This window comes from Rattus norvegicus, chromosome 16, assembly GCF_021556685.1.
Source record: "Rattus norvegicus strain SHRSP/BbbUtx chromosome 16, alternate assembly SHRSP_T2T, whole genome shotgun sequence".
Taxonomy (NCBI): Eukaryota; Metazoa; Chordata; class Mammalia; order Rodentia; family Muridae; genus Rattus; species Rattus norvegicus.
In genome coordinates, this window is record NC_141549.1 from 32901596 (window position 1) to 32926068 (window position 24473).

Below are 24473 nucleotides of genomic sequence, written 5' to 3' on the forward strand. Positions count from 1 at the left end.
GATTAGCACAATTTCGTCAGGGTGGTCTTGAACTCTATAAAAGCATACTAAATAGAAGCTTGCTTTTATTCCTCCCTTTGTGTCCTGGTTTTGAAAGCTTGTGAACAGCTGCTCAAGGTCCTATTGCCTTGAATGCTCTGTCATCATTTATTATGTCTTGAACTGTAGCTACAATTAACCTTTTCTCCTGAAACTTATCTTGCCATAGTACTTTATTCAGAAAAACATTGACAAAAATTATTACCAAGAGTGGGGTCATGGTGGTAAAGTAGATTGTCTAATTTTTTAAGGAACTGAAAATATTTTCAGGGAGTAATATAGAACAATTTTGAACTTTAGGATTAAAAAAGACTTAATTGATATTGCATACAGATCTTACTAGGTTATTATATTATAAAAATACTGAGAAAGATGTTGATAGCAGATTCCTTGCTCATGAGGGTCAGATCAGAGAGGAGTGAATGGAATTATTGGGGGGAGGGTGGTAATAGGGGGAGGATGGGGAGGGGAACCCTATATAGAAGGGGAGGGGCTAGGGGGATGTTGGCCTAGAAACCGGGAAAGGGAATAACATTTGAAATGTAAATAAGAAATACCCAATTTAATAAAGATGGGGGAAAAAGATTATATCAAGAACTGAGTTTCTGGTGATGCATGAGAAATTTTGGACAAGAATCTGGCTTGATTTAACTTATATCCTGAGGACCTTAATTAAGTTGAACTAAGAGGATGAATTAATTTGTTTGGTAAAGAATATTTCAAAATGGGAAATCATTCAAGCTGATGCTAAGAAAAAGCTAGAATTGGTAAAATAATCAGTGTGAGATAAAATAATCATGACAAGAACACTCATGTGCTTCATTGGGAGAATAAAAGGTATCCCAAGGGCACAAGCCTGCCTCTTGAGGGCTCTGTTCTGTAAAGCTTTAAATTTTTTTGAAGGAACAGAATCTAGGCTGAATGGATTTGCTGATTCTTCATGTGTAATGGACAAGTTTAAGGGAGAACCTATGAATATTCCAGGTATCCCATAGAGATCACAGTTTAGAAACTTTAAACATTTAAATTTTGAAATTGTTAAAAAAATTACAGGGGCTTTTAAAATTGTACTGAATAAATTATAATATGTTTGTGAGCCATAGAGACAATGGGTGGAAGATTACATCTGAGAAGAGACATGTTTGTATATCATGGACAGGGGCTAGAGATATAATGGTAATTAGTAATTGTCAACTTGACAGAATATAGAATCCCAAGGGAACCGAATTAACAGCTGTGTTTGTACAAGATTGTCTTGGTTGTTTTAACTGAGGTGTAAAGACCTATGTACTACACATGATCTCACTACATGTGAACCAAAGGAATCTGGTAATATCAAAGGACAAAATGAGATAAAGAGCGTCCTGTTAGCATTTACCTCTTCCTGCTTTGCGTTGATGTTGTTTCAAGTTTCCCCTGCCTTGACTGCCTCGTGGTACACCTTGTACTGTGGGTTAAAGTCAGTCCTTTTCCCTTTAGAGTCCTTTATTAGACCATCTCACTACAGCAACAGGAAAAGAAGCTAGAAAATTGTCAGTTACCATTCGAAAACTTTACCTCATATACTTTGTCTCTGTCACATATTTTGGGTATTTGGAGAAGTTCATTTAATGACGTCAGTACACCTTCGCACAAATAGATGATTACATCATATCTGCTCAATTATGTAAGAAGTGACTAGAAAGATAGAAGTAGAGTTTGAAAGTTTCCTTATCATTTACGTGATATGCAGTTTTCACTTTAATCATTTGACATGCTGTCCTATCTAATATCTCTATCCAATAATAGCCAAGAATCTTTTAGTTCAATTCTTTCTAGCTAATTGAAAGAAAGTGAAAGGCAGATTTAAACAAAGAGAATGTGATATAAACAAATGAGGTGAAACTAACCAGTACTTCATTTACTTTAATAAATGCCCTTTAAAAGATCTGAAAGCACTCACAAATCTTTGGAAGGTCCCAAAGTCAGTTCTAGGAACTAAACTTAATAAAACACTGGCCTGCTGAAGACAGCTCTTACAAAGATAGCATCACTCTTGTCTCCCCTGCTTTACATGCTGGAAAACACTGAATTTTACTTGCTGCCTGACATTGATAAATTGTCACAGTTGTCTGACCTCAGGGAGGCTATGTAAGTAAGGTTCTGGCTTCTTCCGCCACAAAGGGCTGGCAAAAATCCTTCAAATTCAAGCTTGAGAAAAAAATACTATAAAACATGGCAAATGTTCTCCAGAGTAAATGTAAGGAAATAAAATATTCAGCATAATGATTTGTTGAATTTCAGCCATTTCATGAGGTCAGGTAGTAACTGGAGAAATACTTATAAGAGATAACTGTAGGAAAAAAAATGACTTGTTTGAACAGACAGAAGCATATTTTAGAGACTGTAGCTTCTTGATCTCTGTAATTTCAAACCGATTTAGCATCTCATTAGCATATTTCAGCCCCAAATACAGAATTTCTTTTATCACTTTCTCTCTCTCTTTGGCAGGATTTTCCCTTAATGGCATTTTATTTTTCAAGAGTAACAAAACAATCTCTGCTTTGCCATACTGGTATCCTCAGCCTTCTTTGACATGTTTGTTCCAGCAGCAAAATTGCTTTAGGTTCCCAAGTTTCATCAAGAAAATAAATATTTATTAAAACAAAATAAAATGAAAGAAAAATGGGTTTTTCTATAAGTGACGGAAGTGGTATAAAAACAACTATGCATTTAAAAGCTATAGATAGGTAGGCAGAGGATAAATAGATATATCTAAGGATACATATGCATGTGAAAAGATACAACTATAGATTAAAATGTAGAATTATTTCTGCAGTGATACACACCTGTTCACTACAAGTCAATAAAACCTAGACTATGGCACATGCCCAAGGTTTTAATTTGAACAACTTGAACGCTTGCCAGCCTCACACTGGAAGGATTGAGTAAGAAAGTTGTAAAAGTTCAGAATCTGTGCTTTTGATTAAGACAAATAATCATATATTTTCATAATTTTCACGGTATTGATAATGCTGGTCCTGTATATAGTGAGTATATTCATTTATCCTAAAGGTTTAAAGATGGATAAATGTTAAAGCATAACTGTTACTGTTTTAAAGGTTGAATCATGATGGTGTTTCTATAGGATGAATTTTTTCAAATCATGCTTAAATAAGCATTTGGTGGATGTGGGTCAAGAGGGCCACTGGTAGTGTTGCAAGCATTTTACTACTTATGTCACATTACAGAATTAATTCACTTTTTTATGTGCCTGTAAATTTATGAGCATGTATGTATAAGCACCAGGTGTGTTTCCAGTACCAACAGAGGTTAAAAGAAGGTGTTAGATTCCCTAGAAATAGAGTTACAAACAGTCGTGAGTCACCATGGGTGCTGGGAATCAAACCACGGTCCTCTGCTAAAGAAGCGCATTCTCTCAAGTGCAGAGTTATATCTCTAGCCTCTTGGGTGAATATTTTAAAGTTATTAAGTCATGCTCATCTCACAGTGCCTACTGTAATCAACTTTCTTGTAATGGTCTCTAGGATTTTGAAATTGGAGAAACTGACTCAACTTCAGATGCTTCTCCATCTAAGTGTGGCTAAGCACAATTCAGGGACTCCATATATCGCTATTCCCCTCCCAGATGGGAATTGCAGTTTGCCCTGATGGTTGCCCACTAATGTTCACTTCTTTTATTCAGGGTTAAAATTAAAACAGGGAAAAAACCCTAAAAATCAAATCACCATTTACAAATTATGGAAAAACAAAGATTATAACCTTAAATGGAGAAATAAAATGTAGCATTAAGGAGGCTTTCAAAATAAAACATTATGTAAAACTATAAAACCATATAGCAAACTGAAATCTACATTAATGTTCCAACTAATCTATGAAAGAATGAGGCTTTTTGACAAAAGGTCAAATCACAAACTTCACACAAATACTGTCAAAGGAAAATGATTTTTAAAAGATTAAAACTGAAATAGGAAGAAGAGGGTCAGGTAAATTCAAAGAGTGGCATTTTGGCATTTTATACCCATAGGTAATTATCCATCAGATATCAGTATGTCTGGATATTTTGCTTATCTTATAAATTATCCATACATTGAAAATAAGCTAAATAATTTTACCCCTTCAATTTATGAGATTTCTAGGCAATATTGTATCCTATTCATTGGCACATGCATGACTATTCCTATCCAAGCAATTAACAAACAGAGAGACATCTGCCTTCAAGACATGTAATGTACCTGCCCAAAGGGAGTAAGTCCATTAACTAGTTTGTATGTCTCTTGCCATCTTCTCTCAGGAAGAAAATATCTTCTTCATTCTCTAAGTTTCTTCTTTCTTTCATATTCCTTGCTTTTTACCATCACACATAGATACCTTTAAAACCTAAGAATACTTGCCGTTCATTTCAATTTAATTTTTTCTGTTCTGATATTTTGAATATTGGTCATTCTATTAGGCCTCTGAGGAGACAAGCTTCTAAGAAATATCATTGTTCATCTTTGGCATAGAACTATAATCAGAGATTATGAGAGACATGATCTTCATTGTTGCAACAGTAATATGCACACTACAGTTTCAGTTACTTTGTTTTATTGATTACAATGTTCCTACCTTTCAAACCTGTGTGGTTCCCCATTACCAGAATTGCAGCCTACAGAGATCGCTGAATGAAGCTGGTAAAGCTGGGAATTCAGAGAAATTCTAGGGACAATTGCAATAGTGTTTCAAGAGAAAAGCCCTATCATGCTGGTGTTTTCAGTTTGATGGTGTCCTGCTTGTTTAGCCTCACTTTTACTGCCTGTGTTTCTCATATCTTATTCAAGACATCATTGCCAAGACAATGAAATAGAGATAGTTCAAATCTTCACTTTAATAAAATTTAGAATTTCAGGATTTTAATCTCATTTAAATTTAATTTGTGTTAATTTTTTGTGTGTTTCTTAAGGTATAGGCTTACCAAAATTAAGTTTCTTTTTTTTTACAAGCCTATGCATATTTTCCTCGGTATCATTTAATGATAGGACTGTTCTTTCTCCACTGTGTATTATTCTAAAAAATATGTTTACAGTGTATATATGGGCATGCTTGTGAACACTTTATTCTGTTCACTGCAAAGAAAAAGAAACAAATGGCAAGATCAAATGGTACACTAGAGCTTGGAGCAACACATCTCATAAACAGTTAATTATCTAAATGTTTGTACAACTGTGGAGAAATAGGGAGATTCAGAGATTACAGTTGACTATTTCTAGAGACTGAGAGATCAGAGAATGGAGAAGCATTCGATATGTATTAAAAGATATCCGCAATCATAAATGTTTATATTTGTATATTATGTAGTTTTCCAATGATTTAAATTAACATATATATCAGAAAATATCACAAATTATATAAAAACATAACTAACAGAAATAAATTAAACTAGAAAATTACAAACGCAAGTTTAGAAAATTAAGAGTAAAAATATTGTTCTATTAGGTATCACAAAGAAAACATATATATTACATCAAAATTGGCCTTTTGTTAAATAAATGTGTAGTAAAAGAGAGAGATTTTTAACACCACAAAGATATTAACTAAATGTGTTTATAAAGGAAAACGCTTGGGACCTCCCACTTCTGGCTCAGAGCCTTCTCTACGTTCCTGGGAAGATCTGTGGGAACTGCTGATATATCCAGTTTGTACTGCTCCCCCACTAATCCCCTGCCAGTTAAGTCCACCTAGGACGTGTCTGCTCACCAGCAAAGGTGAACTTCACACTGTTCCCAGACTTAAATATTCTGGCCTATACTTTTCCATGTATCCTTTAGGAGATGTGTGTGTGTGTGTGTGTGTGTGTGTGTGTGTGTGTGTGTGTGTGTGTGTGTGTGTGTGTGTGTTGATGCGGGTAGGGAGCTATGAATGGCCCAGGAGCATCTTGCTTAGACCCATCACCAGGTAATGGCCTACCAGTTGGATCCACCTGGGGTACAGTCCACAGAGATAGCTGCCTACTGTCCCCCAACTTCAATCTTGTGGCCCAAGGATTTCTCTCCCTTCCCAAGGACCCTACCAGAATCCCCAGGAAGATCTAGGCCCACAGCTCTACCTGCTTTGCAAGGAGTCACACTGACATCAGGAACATCCATTCAACACCAGAGACATCCAGATGGCTGAAGGATAGCATAAGAACACATCCAACAAGAACCAGGGCGATATGGACCACCAGAGTCCAGCTATCCTGCAACAGCAATCCCTGGGTATCCTAACCCAGCTGAATCACAAGAAGATGACCTTAAATCTAATCTTATAAAGGTGACATCAATGGTATTTAAGGAGGCGTTGAATAAATACCTTAAATAAATATAGTAGAATACAATCAAATAGGGACAAATGTTAATGAAACTGTTCAAGAACTGAAAATGAAAATAGAAACATTAAAAAAATACAAACTGAGGAAATTCTGGAAATGGAAAACCTAACCTTGTAAAAATAACAGGAACTACAGATGCAAGGATTACCAACAGAACACAAGAGATGGAAGAGAGCAAAGCATAGCAGATACAATTGAAGAAATTGATTCGTCAGTCAAAAAATGCTAAGTCTAAAGACTTCATGACAAAAACATCCTAAATATCCGTGACACTATACAAGGACCAAACCTAAAATAATAGTGATAGAAGAAAGAGAAAATATTCTCAATAAAATCATAGAGGAAAACTTTCCTGACAAAAAGAAAGGTATGCCTATATAAATATAAAACATACAAAACACAAAATCGATTGAACCAGAAAAGAAAATCCTCCTGCTACATAATAATCAAAGCACTACATTTCTAGAACAAAGAAAGAATATTATAAGCTGTATTGGAAAAAGGACAAGTAACACATAGGCAGGCCTATGAGAATTATACCAGATATCCCATTAAATCTCTAAAACCCAGAAGGTCCTAGGCAGATGTATTTCAGACTTTAAGACACCACACTCATAAGTCCAGACTACTATGACCAGTCCAACTTTCAATCACCATACATAGAGGAAGCAAGATATTCCAGGACAAAACCAATTTAAACACTATCTATCCACCAAGCCAACTCTACAGATGATACTAGTAGAAAAACTACAACTCAAGGGGGTTAACTATACCCAAGAAAACATAGGAAGTAACTAAGTCCCCATCAGCAAACAAAAGGAAGAGAGGCATGTATGCGCACATACATAAACACCACCACCACCACCACCACCACCACCACCAACAACAACAACATCAACAACAACAACAACATCAACAACAACAACAACACCATCAAAGTAACAGGAATGAACAATCACTGGTCATTAATATCTCTCAACATAAATGGACTCAATTCCCCAGTAAAAAGACAGAGGCTGCACAACGTATGTAAAAACAGAATCTATCATTCTAATGCATACAAGAAATATGCCTCAGCAACAAAGAATGATAATATTACCTCAGAGTAAAGAGGTTGAAAAGGGTTTCCAAGCAAATAAACACAAAAAGCAAGCTCGAGTAGCCATTCTAATATCTAACAAAATAATCTTTCAACCAAAATTAATCAAAAGAGATGAGGAAGGACACTTGATACTCATCAAAGAAAAAAATCCAGTAAGATGATGTCTTAATTCTGAGCATATATGTTCCAGGTGCAAGTGTACTCATACTACTAAAAGAAACAGTGCTAAAGCTTAAATTATACATGAAATCCAAACATTAAAAGTGAGAGGCTTAAAGACCTTGCTTTCACCAATGGACAGGTTATCAAGACAAAAAACTAAACAGAGAAATAATAAAACTAATAGAGATTATAATTCAAATAGATCTAATAGATATTTACAGAACCTTTCACTCAATAACAAAAGAAAATACCTTCTTCTCAGTACCTCATGGAAGCTTCTTCAAAGTTAACCATATAGTTGTTCACAAAGCAAGTCTTAACAGATATGACAAGATTGAAATAACTCTTTGTATCTTATCAGAACACAATGGATTAAAACTGGAACTGAACAGCAACAAAAACAGTAAAAACCTAAAACCTCATGAAAACCAAATAATTCTGTCTTAAATTGTTCAGGGAAGAAATAAAGAAATGTAAAACTTTCTGGATAGAACTCAAGGAAAATTAAAGCACAACATACCCAAATTCATTGGACACAATGAAACCTGTGCTAAGAGGAAAGTTTGTAGCATTGAGTGCCTTCATAAAGAAATTGGAGAAATCTCATTCTAACCATTTAAAAGCACATCTGCAACCTCCAGAACAATAACAACCCCACTGAAAAAAGCAAACGCACACATGAAAAGTTGACCTTAGGAAATAATCAAATTTTGGGCTAAAATCAATAAATTAGTAACACAGAGAACAGAAGAATACAAAGAATCAATAAAACCAAGAGGTGGGTTTGTTTTGTTTTTTTGGTTTTTTTTTTTTAGAAATCAACAAGGTAGGCAAACAGTTAGTCAAACTAAAAGGCATAGAGTGAGAATCCAAATCAAAAAAGTCAGAAATTAAAAGGGGATATCGCAGCAGACAATAAGGAAATCCAAAGAATCATTAACTATTTCTTCAAAAATCTGTGCTCTACAAAATTTAGAAATCTAAATGAAATGGATTGTTTTCTTCACAGATACCACTTACCCAAGTTAAATCAAGATCAAGTAAACAAATTAAATAATCCTAAAACCCTTAAGAAAATAGAATCATTCATTAAAAGCCCAGGACCAGATAGATGGTTTTATCTCAGAATTTCACCAGTCTTTCAGAGAAGAGCTAATATCAATATTCCTCAAACTATTCCACAAAATAGAAACAGTAGGAACACTGCCAAACTTATTCTGTAAGATCACAGACAACCTGATACTTAAATCACACAAAGACTCAAAAAAGAAAGAGAATTCTAGACCAATTTCCCTTATGAATATTGCTGCATAGATACTCAATAAAATACTGGCAAATTATATCCAAGAATTCATAAAAAATATCCACCAAGATCAAATAGGCTTTACCCCAGGGATAGAAGGATTGTTCTATATATAAAAATCTGTCAAGGTAGTAAATCATATAAACAAACTTAAGAAAAAAACCACATGATCGATTATCTCATTAAATGATGAAAAGTCCTATGACAAAATCCAGCTTGGAGAAATCAGAGATATAAGGCAACATACAGTAAGCCAAAAAATAACATCACATGAAATGGAGACAAACTTAAAGCAATTCAACTAAAATCTGGAACAAGATAAGCCTGCCCACTCTCTAATTACCTATTTATTCTATTACATTTCTTGAACTTCTAGCCAGAGCAATATGACAACTAAAGGACATCAAGGAGACAAAAATTAGAAAGAAAGAAATCATGGTCTTGCTATTCATAGATGATATGATAATATACATGAATGAGCCAAAACTTTCTACCAGTGAACTCATTCATCAAAGTGGTTGACTACAAAATTAACAAACAAACAAGCAAACAAATAAAAAGTAACCTTCCTTTATACAAATGATGAATGGGGTAAGAAGGAATTTAGAAAACTAAACACTTTATAATAGACACAGATAATATAAACTATCTTGGTGTAACTAAACCTAGCAAGTAAAGGACCTATTTGACAAAAACTTCAAGTCTCTGAATAAAGAAATCGAGGAAGTTAGCTGAAGATAGAAAGATTTTCCACTCTCAGGGATTGGTAGGATTAGCATAGTAAAAATGGTCATGTTACCAATCACTATCTACAGATTCGATTCAATTCCTATCAAAATTGCAACTCAACTCTATAAGACTTTGAAAGAAATATACTCCACTACATATGGCAAAATAAAAAACTCAGAAGAGCTAAATAATCTTGTACAATAAAAGAACTTCTGGAGGTACCACCATCCTTGATTTCAAGGAAAATCATATTGTACCACAAAGAAATCAAAACAAAAACAGCACATCATTATTGTACATCTATACAATGGAATATTATACAGTCATGAAAAACAAAGATATCATGAAATTTGCAGGTTAATGGATGGAACTAGGGAATATTATCCTGAATGAGACAACACAGATTCAGAAAGACACACATGACATGTACTCACATATATGTGGTCATTAGTTATAAGGTACAGAATAACTATGCTGTAATCCACAAACCTTAAGAAAATAAATAATAAGGAGAGCCTTATGGAGGATGCTTGAATTTTATTTAGAAGGGAAAATAAAATGGACATGCTAGGTAGATGGAGGGAGGGAACTGGGTGGATGTTAGAATAAGGAGGGGAACAGGGTAGAGATCAGGTTTGGGAATAGGGGTCAGAGAGGGCTGGTAAAATGGTATCAGTGGGGAACATCTCAGGGACTAGCCTGAGACCTGGAACAATGAAGGCTCCAAGGAGTCTATTGGGTGGCTACAGTAGACACTCCTACCTTCTGAGGATCTAAATACTGAAGTGGCTACCTCCTGTTGCCAGGGGAGACTTGCACTAGAGGGACACGGACATCAACCCACCCAAAATCTCTTCTTCCCCAAATTTGTCCTGCCTACAAGATGTGCAGTTATGAAGATGGAGCAAAGATGAGGAAATGGCCAACTAATAGCTGGCCCAAATTGAGACCCATCCCAAGGGAGAAAGCCAAGGCCCCGGCACTATTAATGTTACTCTGCTTTGCTGCAGACAGGAGCATAACATAACTGTATCCTAAGAGGATTTGTACAAAAGCTGATGGAAGCAGATGAGAAGACACACAGTCAACCGTCAGGCAGAGCTTGGCAAGTCTTGTGGAATAATCAGGGATAGGACTGAATGAGCCAGAGGAGTCAAGGACACCACAATAAGACCTACAGAGTCAATTCATCTGGGCTTATAGGGGCTCACAGAGACTGAACCACAAACCAAAGGGCAGGGGCTAGATCTTGGGCCCCTACACATTTGGAACATCTGTGTTGCTTGATATTTATAAGGATCCCCTAACAATCAGGGTGGGGGTGTCTCTGACTGTGTTGTCTGCCATTGGCTCCCTTTCCCCATGGTGGACTACCTTGTAGGGCCTCAGTGAAAGAGGATGTGCTTCCTCATGCTGAGACTTGATGTTCTATTTTGGGGTGGTATACAGGGGAACTTCCCTTTCTCTGAGGAGAAGAGGAGGGGTAATGAGGAGAGGAGTTTGAGAGGGTGGGACTGGGAGGAAAGGAGGGAGGCTAGGTGCAATCAGTAGGTAAAGTGAATAAAATATAAATTAATGAGAAAAATAGAATAATAATGAGAAAGAGACTTGAATAGTATAAGGAATAAAAGTTTTATCATTCATATGTAAAAAGATTGTAGAGTGGGATTTATGTATTCCTTTTTGTGGCTAGGAGATTCATATATAATAGATAAGTACTATACAACTGAACCACATACCTGGGCTTTGCATGACCAAATTGACATGTGCAATCTAAAGCAATCAATCTTCTACAGACAAGAATAGAATGGTGATTCTCAGAAACTGGGATTGGAAAACGAATGGATAAAATGGAGATGAGGCTTATATTAAATAATATAAATTGGATAACTTTATATTTTATTCACAATCATGTTATTATTTTGCAACCTATTAATTCATGCAAATATTATTTGTCATTTACCTATGAAAAAGACATGGTGACTTTGATCATTTTTCATTGAAGTAAGGTTGAATTTTGAATTATTTAAAATTTAATCAGTTCTTTAATTTTAGAAACAGCCTTTCTCATAAAACAGGCTGGGATTAAACATAGTAGAGAGCCAAGTAGCTGAGGATTACCTTGAATTGATCCTCATGCCTGAGTCAGCTATGTGCTGGAATTAAAGGTATATACTGTCATATCCAGTTTCAAATTGTTTTGTTTCAAAGCTTAACTAAAAATGTACCATCCATTTTAACTATCAAACAAGTTGGCAGTTCAGCCACTCAGTTTTGCTTATCTATGGAGAAATAGGTGATGTGAAATAACTTCTAAAGGTCCTTCGAAATGTAACATTCTGCGACATCAATTTGCAATGAATTTTATTGAAAGGATCTTAGAAAACCAATTATTCACAGAGCATTCTTTATTATTTCCAAATCTAGGGGATACACAAACCAGATAAAGATCACAATATTGTTTCTGATAGTGGAAAACATTACTTCCTGCCATTTGAATTGAACTTAAATGTTAGCTTAATAGCAAGTCCTGTAGAGCCAGTATGTGCTGTGGAACTGCTGAGAAAGATGTAAGCATTTGACTTAACCTTAAAAATATGAATTAAATGGAATCTGAGACTCGTTTTGACTTGCATTCCCCTGGTAACTAAGGAAATTGAACATTTCTTTAAGTGTTTCTCAGCCATAGAAATTCTTCAGTGGAGAATTTTCTGTTTATATCTGGACCTAATTTTAATTGGATTGTTTGCTATATTGATGTGTAATTTATTGAGTTCTTTATATATTTTGGATATTGGATATTTGTCAAATGTGAGGTGGGCGAAGATGTTTTCCCAGTCTGTAGTTGGCTGATTTTTCCTATTTACAGTTTTTGGTTTTTGGTTTTATGAGATCCTATTTGTCAACTGTTCAGCCATTTGCATGCTTTTCAAGAAGTTGTCTTCCATGACAATTTGTTCAAGGCTATTCATCACTTTCTCTTCTATAACAGTTATTGTATCTGCTTTTATGTCGAGGTCTAAGATCCACATGGACTTCAGTTGTGTGCAGAGTGATACATAAGGATCTATTTGTAATTTTCTACTTGGAGACATACAGTTAAAGAAATATTTGTTCCAGCCTTTCACGCTGGGGTAGTGTCTGTCTTTGTCACCGAGGTGTACTACCTGTATACAGCAAAACGCTGGGTCTTGTGTATCCATTCTGTTAGTCTATTTGGGAGTGGGGGGACTGAGTCCATTATGTTAAGAAGTATTAAGAAAGTGCGGTTGTTGTTTCCTGTTATTCTTTTATTTGTCGTGGAATTGTTTGTGTGGCTCTCTTCTTTGGGTTTCATTGCTTTTTCTAGGGTATGGTTTCCCTCCTTGTGTTGGAGTTTTCCTTCTATTATCCTTAATAGTTCAGGATTTATGGAAAGATAGTGTGCAAATTTGGTTTTGTCATGGAATATCTTGGTTTCTCCACCTATATTGACAGTATCGCTGTATATATACATATATTCTAGGCTGGCATTTGTGTTCTCTTAGTGACTGTTTGACATTTGTCCAGGATCTTCTGCCTTTCATATTCTCTGGGGAGGAGTCTGATGTAATTCTGATAAGTCTGCCTTTATATGTTAATTGATTTATTCCTTACTGCTTTTAATATTCTTTCTTTGTTTTATGCATTTGGTGTTTTGACATCATGTGATGGGAGGAAATTCTTTTCTGGTCCAATCTGTTTGGAATTCTGTATGCTTCTTGTATGTTTCTGGGCATCTCTTTTTTTAGGTTAGGGAAGTTATCTTCTATGATTTTGTTGAAGATATTTACTGACCTTTTAAGTTGGGATACCTATTATCCTTAGTTTTGATCATTTCATTGTGTCTTGGATTTCCTGGATGTTTTAGTTTAGGATATTTTTGTGTTTTACGTTTTCATTGATGGTTGTGTCAATGTTTTTTTTTTATTATTATTAACTTGAGTATTTCTTATTTATATTTGAATGTTATTCCCTTTCCCAGTTTCTGGGCCAACATCACCCTAACCCCTCCCCATCCCCTTCTTTATGGGTGTTCCCCTCCCCATCCTCCCCCCATTACCGCCCTCCCCCCAACAATCACGTTAACTGGGGGGTTCAGTCTTAGCAGGACCAAGGGCTTCCCCTTCCACTGGTGCTCTTACTAGGCTATTCATTGCTACCTATGAGATTAGAGTCCAGGGTCAGTCCATGTATAGTCTTTGGGTAGTGGCTTAGTCCCTGGAAGCTCTGGTGGCTTAGCATTGTTGTTGATATGGGGTCTCAAGCCCCTTCAAGCTCTTCCAGTCCTTTCTCTGATTCCTTCCACAGGGGTCCCGTTCTCAGTTCAGTGGTTTGCTGCTGGCATTTGCCTCTGTATTTGCTGTATTCTGGCTGTGTCTCTCAGGAGAGATCTACATCCGGTTCCTGTCTGCCTGCACTTCTTTGCTTCATCCATCTTGTCTAAATGAGTGGCTGTATTATGTTTGGGCCACATGTGGGGCAGGTTCTGAATGGGTGTTCCTTCTGCCTCTGTTTTAATCTTTGCCTCCTTAGTCCCTGCCAAGGGTATTCTTATTCCCCTTTTAAAGAAGGAGTGAAGCATTCACATTTTGGTCATCCTTCTTGAGTTCCATGTGTTTTGTGCATCTAGGGTAATTCAAGCATTTGGGCTAATAGCCACTTATCAGTGAGTGCATACCATGTGTGTTTTCTGCGATTGGGTTACCTCACTGAGGATGATATTTTCCAGTTCCCTCCATTTGCCTATGAATTTCATAAAGTCATTGTTTTTGATAGCTGAGTAATATTCCATTGTGTAGATGTACCATATTTTCTGTATCCATTCCTCTGTTGAAGGGCATCTGGGTTCTTTCCAGCTTCTGGCTATTATAAATAAGGCTGGTATGAACATAGTGAAGCATGTGTCTTTGTTATATGTTGGGGCATCTTTTGGGTATATGCCCAAGAGAGGTATAGCTGGGTCCTCAGGCAGTTCAATGTCCAACTGTCTGAGGAACCTCCAGACTGATTTCCATAATGGTTGTACCAGGCTGCAATCCCACCAGCAATGGAGGAGTGTTCCTTTTTCTCCACATACTCGCCAGCGTTTGCTGTCACACGAGTTTTTGATCTCAGCCATTCTCACTGGCGTGAGGTGAAATCTCAGGGTTGTTTTGATTTGCATTTCCCTTATGACTAAAGATGTTGTACATTTCTTTAGATGCTTTTCAGCCATTCGGCATTCTTCAGCTGTGAATTCTCTGTTTACCTATGAACCCCATTTTTAATAGGGTTATTTGTCTCCCTGCGGTCTAACTTCTTGAGTTCTTTGTATATTTTGAATATTAGCCCTCTCTCTATCTGTTGTAGGATTGGTAAAGATCTTTTCCCAATCTGTTGGTTGCCGTTTTGTCCTAACCACAGTGTCCTTTGCCTTACAGAAACTTTGCAGTTTTATGAGATCCCATTTGTCGATTCTTGATCTTAGAGCCTAAACCATTGGTGTTTTGTTCAGGAAATTTTTTCCAGTGCCCATGTGTTCAAGATGCTTCCCCACTTTTTCTTCTATTAGTTTGAGTGTATCTGGTTTGATGTGGAGGTCCTTGATCCATTGCACTTAAGCTTTGTACAGGGTGATAAGCATGCATCGATCTGCATTCTTCTACATGTAGACCTCCAGTTGATCCAGCACCATTTGCTGAAAATGCTATCTTTTTTCCATTGGATGGTTTTGGCTCCTTTGTCAAAAATCAAGTGACCATAGGTGTGTGGGTTCATTTCTGGGTCTTCAATTCTATTCCATTAGTCTATCTGTCTGTCTCTGTACCAATACCAGGCAGTTTTTATCACTATTGCTCTGTAATACTGCTTGAGTTCAGGGATAGTGATTCCCCCTGATGTCCTTTTATTGTTGAGGATAGTTTTAGCTATCTTGGGTTTTTTGTTATTCTAGATGAATTTGCCAATTGCTCTGTCTAACTCTTTGAAGAATTGGATTGGTATTTTGCTGGGGACTGCATTGAATCTGTAGATCGCTTTTGGTAAAATGGCCATTTTTACTATATTAATCCTGCCAATCCGTGAGCATGGGAGATCTTTCCATCTTCTGAGGTCTTCTTCAATTTCTTTCTTCAGAGTCTTGAAGTTCTTATTGTACAGATCTGTTACTTCCTTGGTTAAAGTCACACCGAGGTACTTTATATTATTTGGGACTATTATGAAGGGTATCATTTCCCTAATTTCTTTCTCGGCTTGTTTCTCTTTTGTGTAGAGGAAGGCTACTGATTCATTTGAGTTAATTTTATATCCAGCCAATTTGCTGAAGTTGTTTATCAGCTTTAGTAGTTCTCTGGTGCAACTTTTGGGATCACTTAAATATACTATCATATCATCTGCAAATAGTGATATTTTGACCTCTTCTTTTCCAATCTGTATCCCCCTGGTCTCCTTTTGTTGTCTGATTGCTCTGGCTAGAACTTCAAGAACTATATTGAGTAAGTAGGGAGAGAGTGGGCAGCCTTGTCTAGTCCCTGATTTTAGTGGGATTGCTTCAAGTTTCTCTCCATTTAGTTTAATGTTAGCGACTGGTTTGCTGTATATGTCTTTTACTATGTTAAGTATGGGCCTTGAATTCCTATTCTTTCCAGGACTTTTATCATGAAGTGGTGTTGAATTTTCTCAAATGCTTTCTCAGCATCTCATGAAATGATCATGTGTTTTTGTTCTTCCAGTTTGTTTATATAATGGATCACGTTGATGGTTTTCCATATATTAAATCATCCCTCCATGCCTGGGATGAAGCCTACTTGATCATGGTGGACGATTGTTTTGACGTGCTCTTGGATTCGGTTTGCCAGAATTTTATTGAGTATTTTTGCATCGATATTCATAAGGGAAATTGGTCTGAAGTTCTGTTTCCTTGTTGGGTCTTTGTGTGGTTTAGGTATAAGAATAATTGTGGCTTCATAGAAGGATTTCGGTGGTCCCTCATCAGTTTCAATTTTGTGGAATAGTTTGGATAGTATTGGTATGAGGTCTTCTATGAAGGTCTGATAGAATTCTGCACTAAACACATCTGGACCTGGGCTCTTTTTGTTAGGAGACCTTTAATGACTGCTTCTATTTCCTTAGGAGTTATGGGGTTGTTTAACTGGTTTATCTGTTCCTGATTTAACTTTGGTACCTGGTATCTGTCTAGGAAATTGTCCATTTCCTGCAGATTTTCAAGTTTTGTTGAATATAGTCTTTTATATTAAGATCTGATGATTTTTTGAAATTCCTCTGATTCTGTAGTTATGTCTCCCTTTTCATTTCTGATTTTGTTAATTTGGACACACTCTCTGTATCTTCTCGTTAGTCTGGCTAAGGGTTTATCTATCTTGTTGATTTTCTCAAAGAACCAACTTTTGGTTTTGTTCATACTTTCTATGGTCTTTTTTGTTTCTACTTGGTTGATTTCTGCTCTGAGTTTGATTATTTCCTGCCTTCTACTCCTCCTGGGTGTACTTGCTTCTTTTTGTTCTAGAGCTTTTAGGTGTGCTGTCAACCTGCTGACATATGCTCTTTCCTGTTTCTTTCTGCAGGCACTCACTGCTATGAGTTTTCCTTTTAGCACAGCTTTCATTTTGTCCCATAAGTTTGGGTATGTTGTACCTTCATTTTCATTAAATTCTAAAAAGTCTTTAATTTCTTTCTTTATTTCTTCCTTGACCAGGTTATCATTGAGTAGAGCATTGTTCAATTTCCACGTATATGTGGGCATTCTTCCCTTATTATTATTGAAGACCAGTTTTAGGCCGTGGTGGTCTGATAGCACACATGGGATTATTTCTATCTTTCTGTACCTGTTGAGGCCCGTTTTTTGACCAATTATATGGTCAGTTTTGGAGAAAGTACCATGAGGAGCTGAGAAGAAGGTATATCCTTTTGCTTTAGGATAGAATGTTCGATAAATATCTGTTAAGTCCATTTGGCTCATGACTTCTCTTAGTCTGTCTACGTCTCTGTTTAATTTCTGTTTCCATGATCTGTCCATTGATGAGAGTGGGGTGTTGAAATCTCCTACTATTATTGTGTGAGGTGGAATGTGTGTTTTGAGCTTTAGTAAGGTTTCTTTTATGTATGTAGTTGCCTTTGTATTTGGGGCATAGATATTTAGGTTTGAAAGTTCATCTTGGTGGATTTTTTCCTTTGATGAATAAGAAGTGTCCTTCCTTATCTTTTTTGATGACTTTTAGCTGAAAATTGATTTTATTTGATATTAGAATGGGTACTGCAGCTTGCTTCTTCCAACCATTTGCTTGGAAAGTTGTTTTCCAGCCTTTCACTCTGAGGTAGTGTCTGTCTTTGTCTCTGAGGTGTGTTTCCTGTAGGCAGCAGAATGCAGGGTCCTCGTTGCGTATCCAGTTTGTTAATCTATGTCTTTTTATTGGGGAGTTGAGGCCATTGATGTTGAGAGATATTAAGGAATAGTGATTATTGCTTCCTGTTATATTCATATTTGGATGTGAAGTTATGTTTGTGTGCTTTTCTTCTCTTTGTTTTCTTCCCAAGATGATTAGTTTCTTGCTTTTTCTAGGGTGTAGCTTGCCTCCTTATGTTGGGCTTTACCTTTTACTATCTGTGGAGCGATGGATTTGTAGAAAGATACTGTGTAAATTTGGTTTTGTCATGGAATATCTTGGTTTCTCCATCTATGTTAATTGAGAGTTTTGCAGGATACAGTAACCTTGGTTGGCATTTGTGTTCTCTTAGGGTCTGTCTGACATCTGTCCAGGCTCTTCTGGCTTTCATAGTCTCTGGCGAGATGTCTGGTGTGATTCTGATAGGTCTGCCTTTATATGTTACTTGACCTTTTTCCCTTACTGCTTTTAATATTCTTTCTTTATTTTGTGCATTTGGTGTTTTGACTATTATGTGACGGGTGGAGTTTCTTTTCTGATCCAATCTATTTGGAATTCTGTATGCTTCTTGTATGCTTATGGGTATCTCTTTCTTTAGGTTAGGGAAGTTTTCTTCCATGATTTTGTTGAAGATATTTACTGGTCCTTTGAGCTGGGAGTCTTCACACTCTTCTATACCTATTAGCCTTAGGTTTGATCTTCCCATAGTGTCCTGGATTTCCTGTATGTTTTGGACCAGTAGCTTTTTCCATTTTACATTATCTTTGACAGTTGTGTCGATAATTTCTATGGAATCTTCTGCTCCTGAGATTCTCTCTTCTATCTCTTGTATTCTGTTGGTGATGCTTGTATCTATGGTGCCTTGTCTCTTCCTTTTGTTTTCTGTATCCAGGGTTGTTTTCTTGATTGCTTCTATTTCCATTTTTAATTCCTTCAACTGCTTGATTGTGTTTTCCTGGAATTCTTTCAGGGATTTTTGTGATTCTTCTCTATAGGCTTCTACTTGTTTATTTATGTTTTCCTGCGTTTCTCTAAGGGAGTTCCTCATGTCTTTCTTGAAGTCCTCTAGCATCATGATCGAATATGATTTTAAATCTAGATCTTGCTTTTCTGATGTGTTTGGATATTCCGTGTTTGTTTTGGTGGGAGAATTGGGCTCCGATGAAGCCATGTAGTCTTGGTTTTTATTGCTTGGGTTCCTGCGTTTGCCTCTCGCCATCAGATTATCTCTAGTATTACTTCGTTCTGCTATTTCTGACAGTGGCTAGACTGTCCTATAAGCCTGTGTGTCAGGAGTGCTGTAGACCTGTTTTCCTGTTTTCTTTCAGCCAGTTATGGGAACAGAGTGTTCTGCTTTCGGGCGTGTAGTTTTTCCTATCTACAGGTTTTCAGCTGTTCCTGTGGGCCTGTGCCCTGAGTTCACCAGGCAGGTCACTTGGAGCAGAAAAGTTGGTCTTACCTGTGGTCCCGAGGTTCCAACTTGCTCGTGGGGTGTTGCTTATGAGCTCTCCGTAGGGGCAGCAACCAGGAGGACCTGCGCAGCCATTTCCGGGAGCCCCCGTGCACCAGGCTCCCAGATGGCGTTTGGTGTTTTCCTCTAGAGTCAGAAATGTGGGCAGAGTGTAGTCTCTTCTGGTTTCCCAGGCATGTCTGCCTCTCTGAATGTTTAGTTTTCCCTCCCACGGGATTTGGGTGCAGAGAACTGTTGATCAGGTCGGTCCCTTCAGGTTCTGGCGTTGTCTTGGGCACAGGGGACCTGCAGATCCAGTGCCCTTATCTACTGAATCCCAGAGGCTGTATACAGTTTCCTCTTGGGCCAGGGATGTGGGCAGGGGTGGGCAGTGTTGTTGGTCTTTTCTGCTCTGGAGTCTCAGGAGTGCCCACCTGTCTGGGTGGTGAGCTCTCTCTCTCAAGGGGTTTGGGAGCAGTGAACTCGTGTCAACGTTTCTTTTATGATACCATCGGTCCCTGATATTCCTTCTTCTAACTCTTGTATTCTGTTGGTGATGCTTGCATCTATGACTCCTGTTCTCTTTCCTAGGTTTTCTAGCTCCAGGGTTGTCTTTTTCTGTGATTTCTATACTGTTTCTTTTTCCATTTTTAGATCCTGGATGGTTTTGTTCAATTCTTTCACCTGTTTGGTTGTGTTTTCCTGTAATTCTTTAAGGGATTTTTGTGTTTCCTCTATAAGTGCTTCTACTTGTTTACCCGTGTAGTCCTGTATTTCTTTAAGGGAGTTATTTATGTCTTTCTTAAAGTCCTCCATCATCATCATGAGATGTTATTTTAAATCCAAATCTTGCTTTTCTAGCATGTTGGGATATCAAGTATTTTCTTTTGTGGGAGGACTGGGTTCTGATGATGCCAAGTAGTCTTGGTTTCTGTTGTTTAGGTTCCTGTGCTTGCCTCTTGCCACATGATTATCTCTGGTGTTAGCTGGCCTTGTTGTCCCTGGGAGTGTCTTGACTGTCCTGTAAACCTGTGTGTCAGCACTCCTCGAGACTGGCTTTCTTCCAGCAGGATCTGGGTAAAGAGCTGTGTCACAGGGTCAGCTCAGGACACAGGCAGAAACCAGAAGGGTACTTTCCCAGACTGCTCCTGTGTTCCTGTGTTCTGAGGGCTCCAAGCAGGACCCTCAGAGCAGAAATGGTAGTCTTATCTCTGTTCTCACGTGTGTCAGTGTTCTTGGTGACTGGCTTCTAGCTCTAGGTACATGCACAGACCAGAAGTGTCCTGTCCCAGACTACTCCTTGGTGTCTGTGTCCAGAGGTCTCCAAGTGCATTCTTCTTGGGCAAGAAATAGAAGCAGAACTGATGGTCTCCCCTGAACTCTCAGGATTGTTCACACCTCTGAAAGAAGAGGCCTTTCCCCCATGGTATTTGAGTACAGAGTGCTGTGGTACCAGGACAGATCTGGGCTCATGCAGAAACTGGAATTTGATCAAGTTTTAATCAACTACTCATTGTAATTACTGTTCAATATGATTAAGAAATAGCTGATTAATAAATAGTTTTATGTGATCAATGTCATTTTGAAACTGAATATAGCCTATTAGAGTATTTCTTCTTAGACATAGTAATGGGTTATACATTAGAGATCTGTGAGAATATTGCTACCTCTCCAAAGGATTCATTGTAACTTCCCAGCCAAAAATTTTACTAATCACTTTATAGACCAACTTGTTGTTTAATATGCTGTAGCAAATAGTCATTTATTAGTATACACATTTTGGACATGCTGGAACTCTATTGCATATCATATATAATTTTGTGTTTTGTATTAGTGCTCTGCTCCATTTTAAGGTCAGTGTTTATGAAAGGTGTCTTTGTGTATGTTCATTCTTTTGCATGTGAGTATCTCTTTATTTCTGTGTCATTTATTAAGAAGACTTTAATTTCTGCATTCATTTGATGATTTGTCAAAGATTAGTTGACTACATTTGAGAATGTTTTATTGAATAATCTGGTATGTTCCACTGACCTCTGACATTTCTTTCTTCAATTCCATCATATAGTTTTTACTGTGGCATTATAATCAGGAATGAAAACTACAATTTTTTATTGCTCTGGCCATTATTGTTCATTCCCCAGTTTTGTGGTGTTGTTGTTATTTCTACTGTTAACAATGACACTAAAATCCTTTTTTTATTTTCTTCTTTTGTTCCTCAATATGAAATGGGGTCTCTCTTCCTTTGAAATATCTATGAAGTCTATCCTGACTTTACTCATTTTCAAAGTTTTTTCCCTATAATAATATATTCTTCTCTATAGTGCTACTCTATCTCTCTTTCTAAAGCACCTCTAAAGTTTTGAACACTGTTCTATTTTTTAAGTGAGGAAGCAGTTTTCCCACTAAGAATATTTATTGGAATTTATGGAATGTAAAATGTTCAGTGAGTTTTAATAAGTGCACACTCCATGCAGTCATGATTCTAATCAAGAAGCTTTGAGCTCTCCAAAGATTGCTGACACCCACTTTCAGTCACTCCTCATCTCTCAGAACAAGCTACGGTCACATTTATATAATATTGAATTTGTTTGATTTTTCATGAATTCCACTTGAATGGTTTAATGTAGTTCGGCATTTTTTTCTTCAGCATTTTATGATTCATTCATGTTGCCACATGTAAAATGCATTACAAATTACACACTTTTTAGTTTTATGGTGAGCAGTGTTCCCTTGAGTGTGTACATCACAATTAGTTTGCATAATCATCTATCCCTGGGTTTTTGGGTTATACCAAATTTATCTCCAATAAATAGTGTTCATGTGGACATTCCTATACAATTTACAACTCAGGGGAGTAATAACTAAGAGTTGAATTCTGATTAGATTTTTCGTGGTTTTTTTTTAACATAATATAAAGTTGTCAGAGACTTTTGCAAAGTGATTGCACGTTTTGCACTCCCACGAGTTGAGGAATTTTGGAGTGCACAAGTCACTCCTCTATCCTCATCTTTTCCTGTCATTAGTCCTTTTAGTTTTTGACATCCAGTGGGTGTTTAATGGTATCTCGCTCTGGTTGTCAGAATGACAGTTTAAAAATTAGATGACTTCATGCCATTCCTTCCTTTGGCACCTCAAGTGACTTGTTCGTCTCCTGCTACTTTACAAATGAAAGATAGTATCCTCACACAATGCCTTCTCGAAATTTCTAACATACATCATACGTGTGTGCCTGTTCAGGCATCTTGTTTGCCTGATTTCTCACTTGATTGTTGTTTTATCTTTCCATGTCTGGATCAAGGTTGCCTGAATTAGCATAACAGTGCTCTGTCATCTCTCTGTCCTGTGATGAACATCCTTTCTTTTCATCTGTCTAGGACAGCAATCTACTTGTGTACTTGTTTTTTGTTTGTTGTTGTTTGTTTGTTTTGAAGCAGGTTCTCACTGTGTAGTCTTGGCTGATCTGATGCTTGCTATGCATAGCAGAACTCATAGAGAACTTTCTCCTCTGCCCTTCAAGTTTTGAAATTATTCCTAGCTAGGATAATAATTTTTATTTGACAAGTTCAAACACCCTTTCATAGTAACTTATCTCTATTTCTCTATGTAATTCTAACGCCTTCTTTTCTATGTTACAAGATATGTCTTAATGCATATTCTGTTTTTCTATGTAAAATTTTACAAGTTTATAAGTATTTTATATAAATTTCTTTACTGAAGATGGTGATATCCCTAAGAGCAGAATATGTGGGGAGATGATTAATCATTGCACCTTGTGCTCAAGCACTGTAAACATTAATAAAATTCTTTTAGAAAATAGAAAGAAGGTTGTTTCTGTCGTAATTATTCTCCATTATAAGAAATCATTCTTTGTGTTTCACAAAGGAGGGAGGAATTATTTATCATTATTATATATGATTCCTGAATATTTGTTTTAGAACCATTGAAGAAAAGAAGAAACATTTGCATATGTCTCAACATTTTATGAGATTACAAGTTGTTGTAGTTTCAGTATGAAAGAGCTTTGCCTCACTTAAACGTAATGTTAGTTATGAAACCGTGTTTCAAAAAATTTTAGAGATAATTATGTCATGTTGAATAAGAGGACTCAATGATTTATTGAATTGTGGATTTAAGTTTTATGTATATATACTTTATGTATATATACTTTATGTATCACTACTACCTTGTAAGCCACATATTTAAGTGTTATTTTCATGATATTTATACTCAAATTTAGGAGATACATTTTTATCTGACAATTTATTCAAGTGATTTTTTTCTAATAAAGTTTTATAGAAATACCACCTTGAAATCTCCTATAAAGGTTAATAAGTAACTGTTAATAAACTATATTATTGACTTATTATTGGTGACTTGTCTAAATACTTTTTAATGTGATTCGATCAGATTGCATGGGTTGCATAAATCTTCTGTCTATTGTCTTTATATTATATCGTACCTTTAGGACAAAAGGGGCACAACCCTAGACACAAATTTCTACATTTACTTACCTATTACTAGTCAAAGAATTCTGGAAGTTCAAAGAATTTCTGGAGAAACCCAATATACCTGGCAAAAGAACATTATGCATGGAACTCTGATATTTTGGGCTGGCCAATCGCATGCAGTAGATGCCCTCAGACTCCATAGAAGCCAATGAAGAATTGTGAATTAGAGGTAATAAGCCAATGTACTTCATGCATGAAACTTTCCTCACTGTTGAAGAGAATGCCTTCATGTGCCACATGTGTTCCCAAATAGACGTTTATACAGCATAGTCTGCTTTTATCTATTGCTGACTGTAACCCAGACTCTGGTAAGAACAATTAGGTTTCTCCTAAAGAAATCGGAGACTGGCATGGAAAACAAACAAACAAACAAACAAACAAACAAAGTAAACAACAACAACAACAACAGCAAAAACCCTCCCAGCCTGC

General features: G+C 36.7%; 1 protein-coding gene; it reads left to right on the forward strand.

Moving 5' to 3' along the window:
- Erich1 (glutamate-rich 1) overlaps positions 1 to 24473 on the forward strand; it is a gene marked incomplete at its 5' end in the record, with an annotated part of 52793804 nt that overhangs the window by 2031036 nt on the left and 50738295 nt on the right.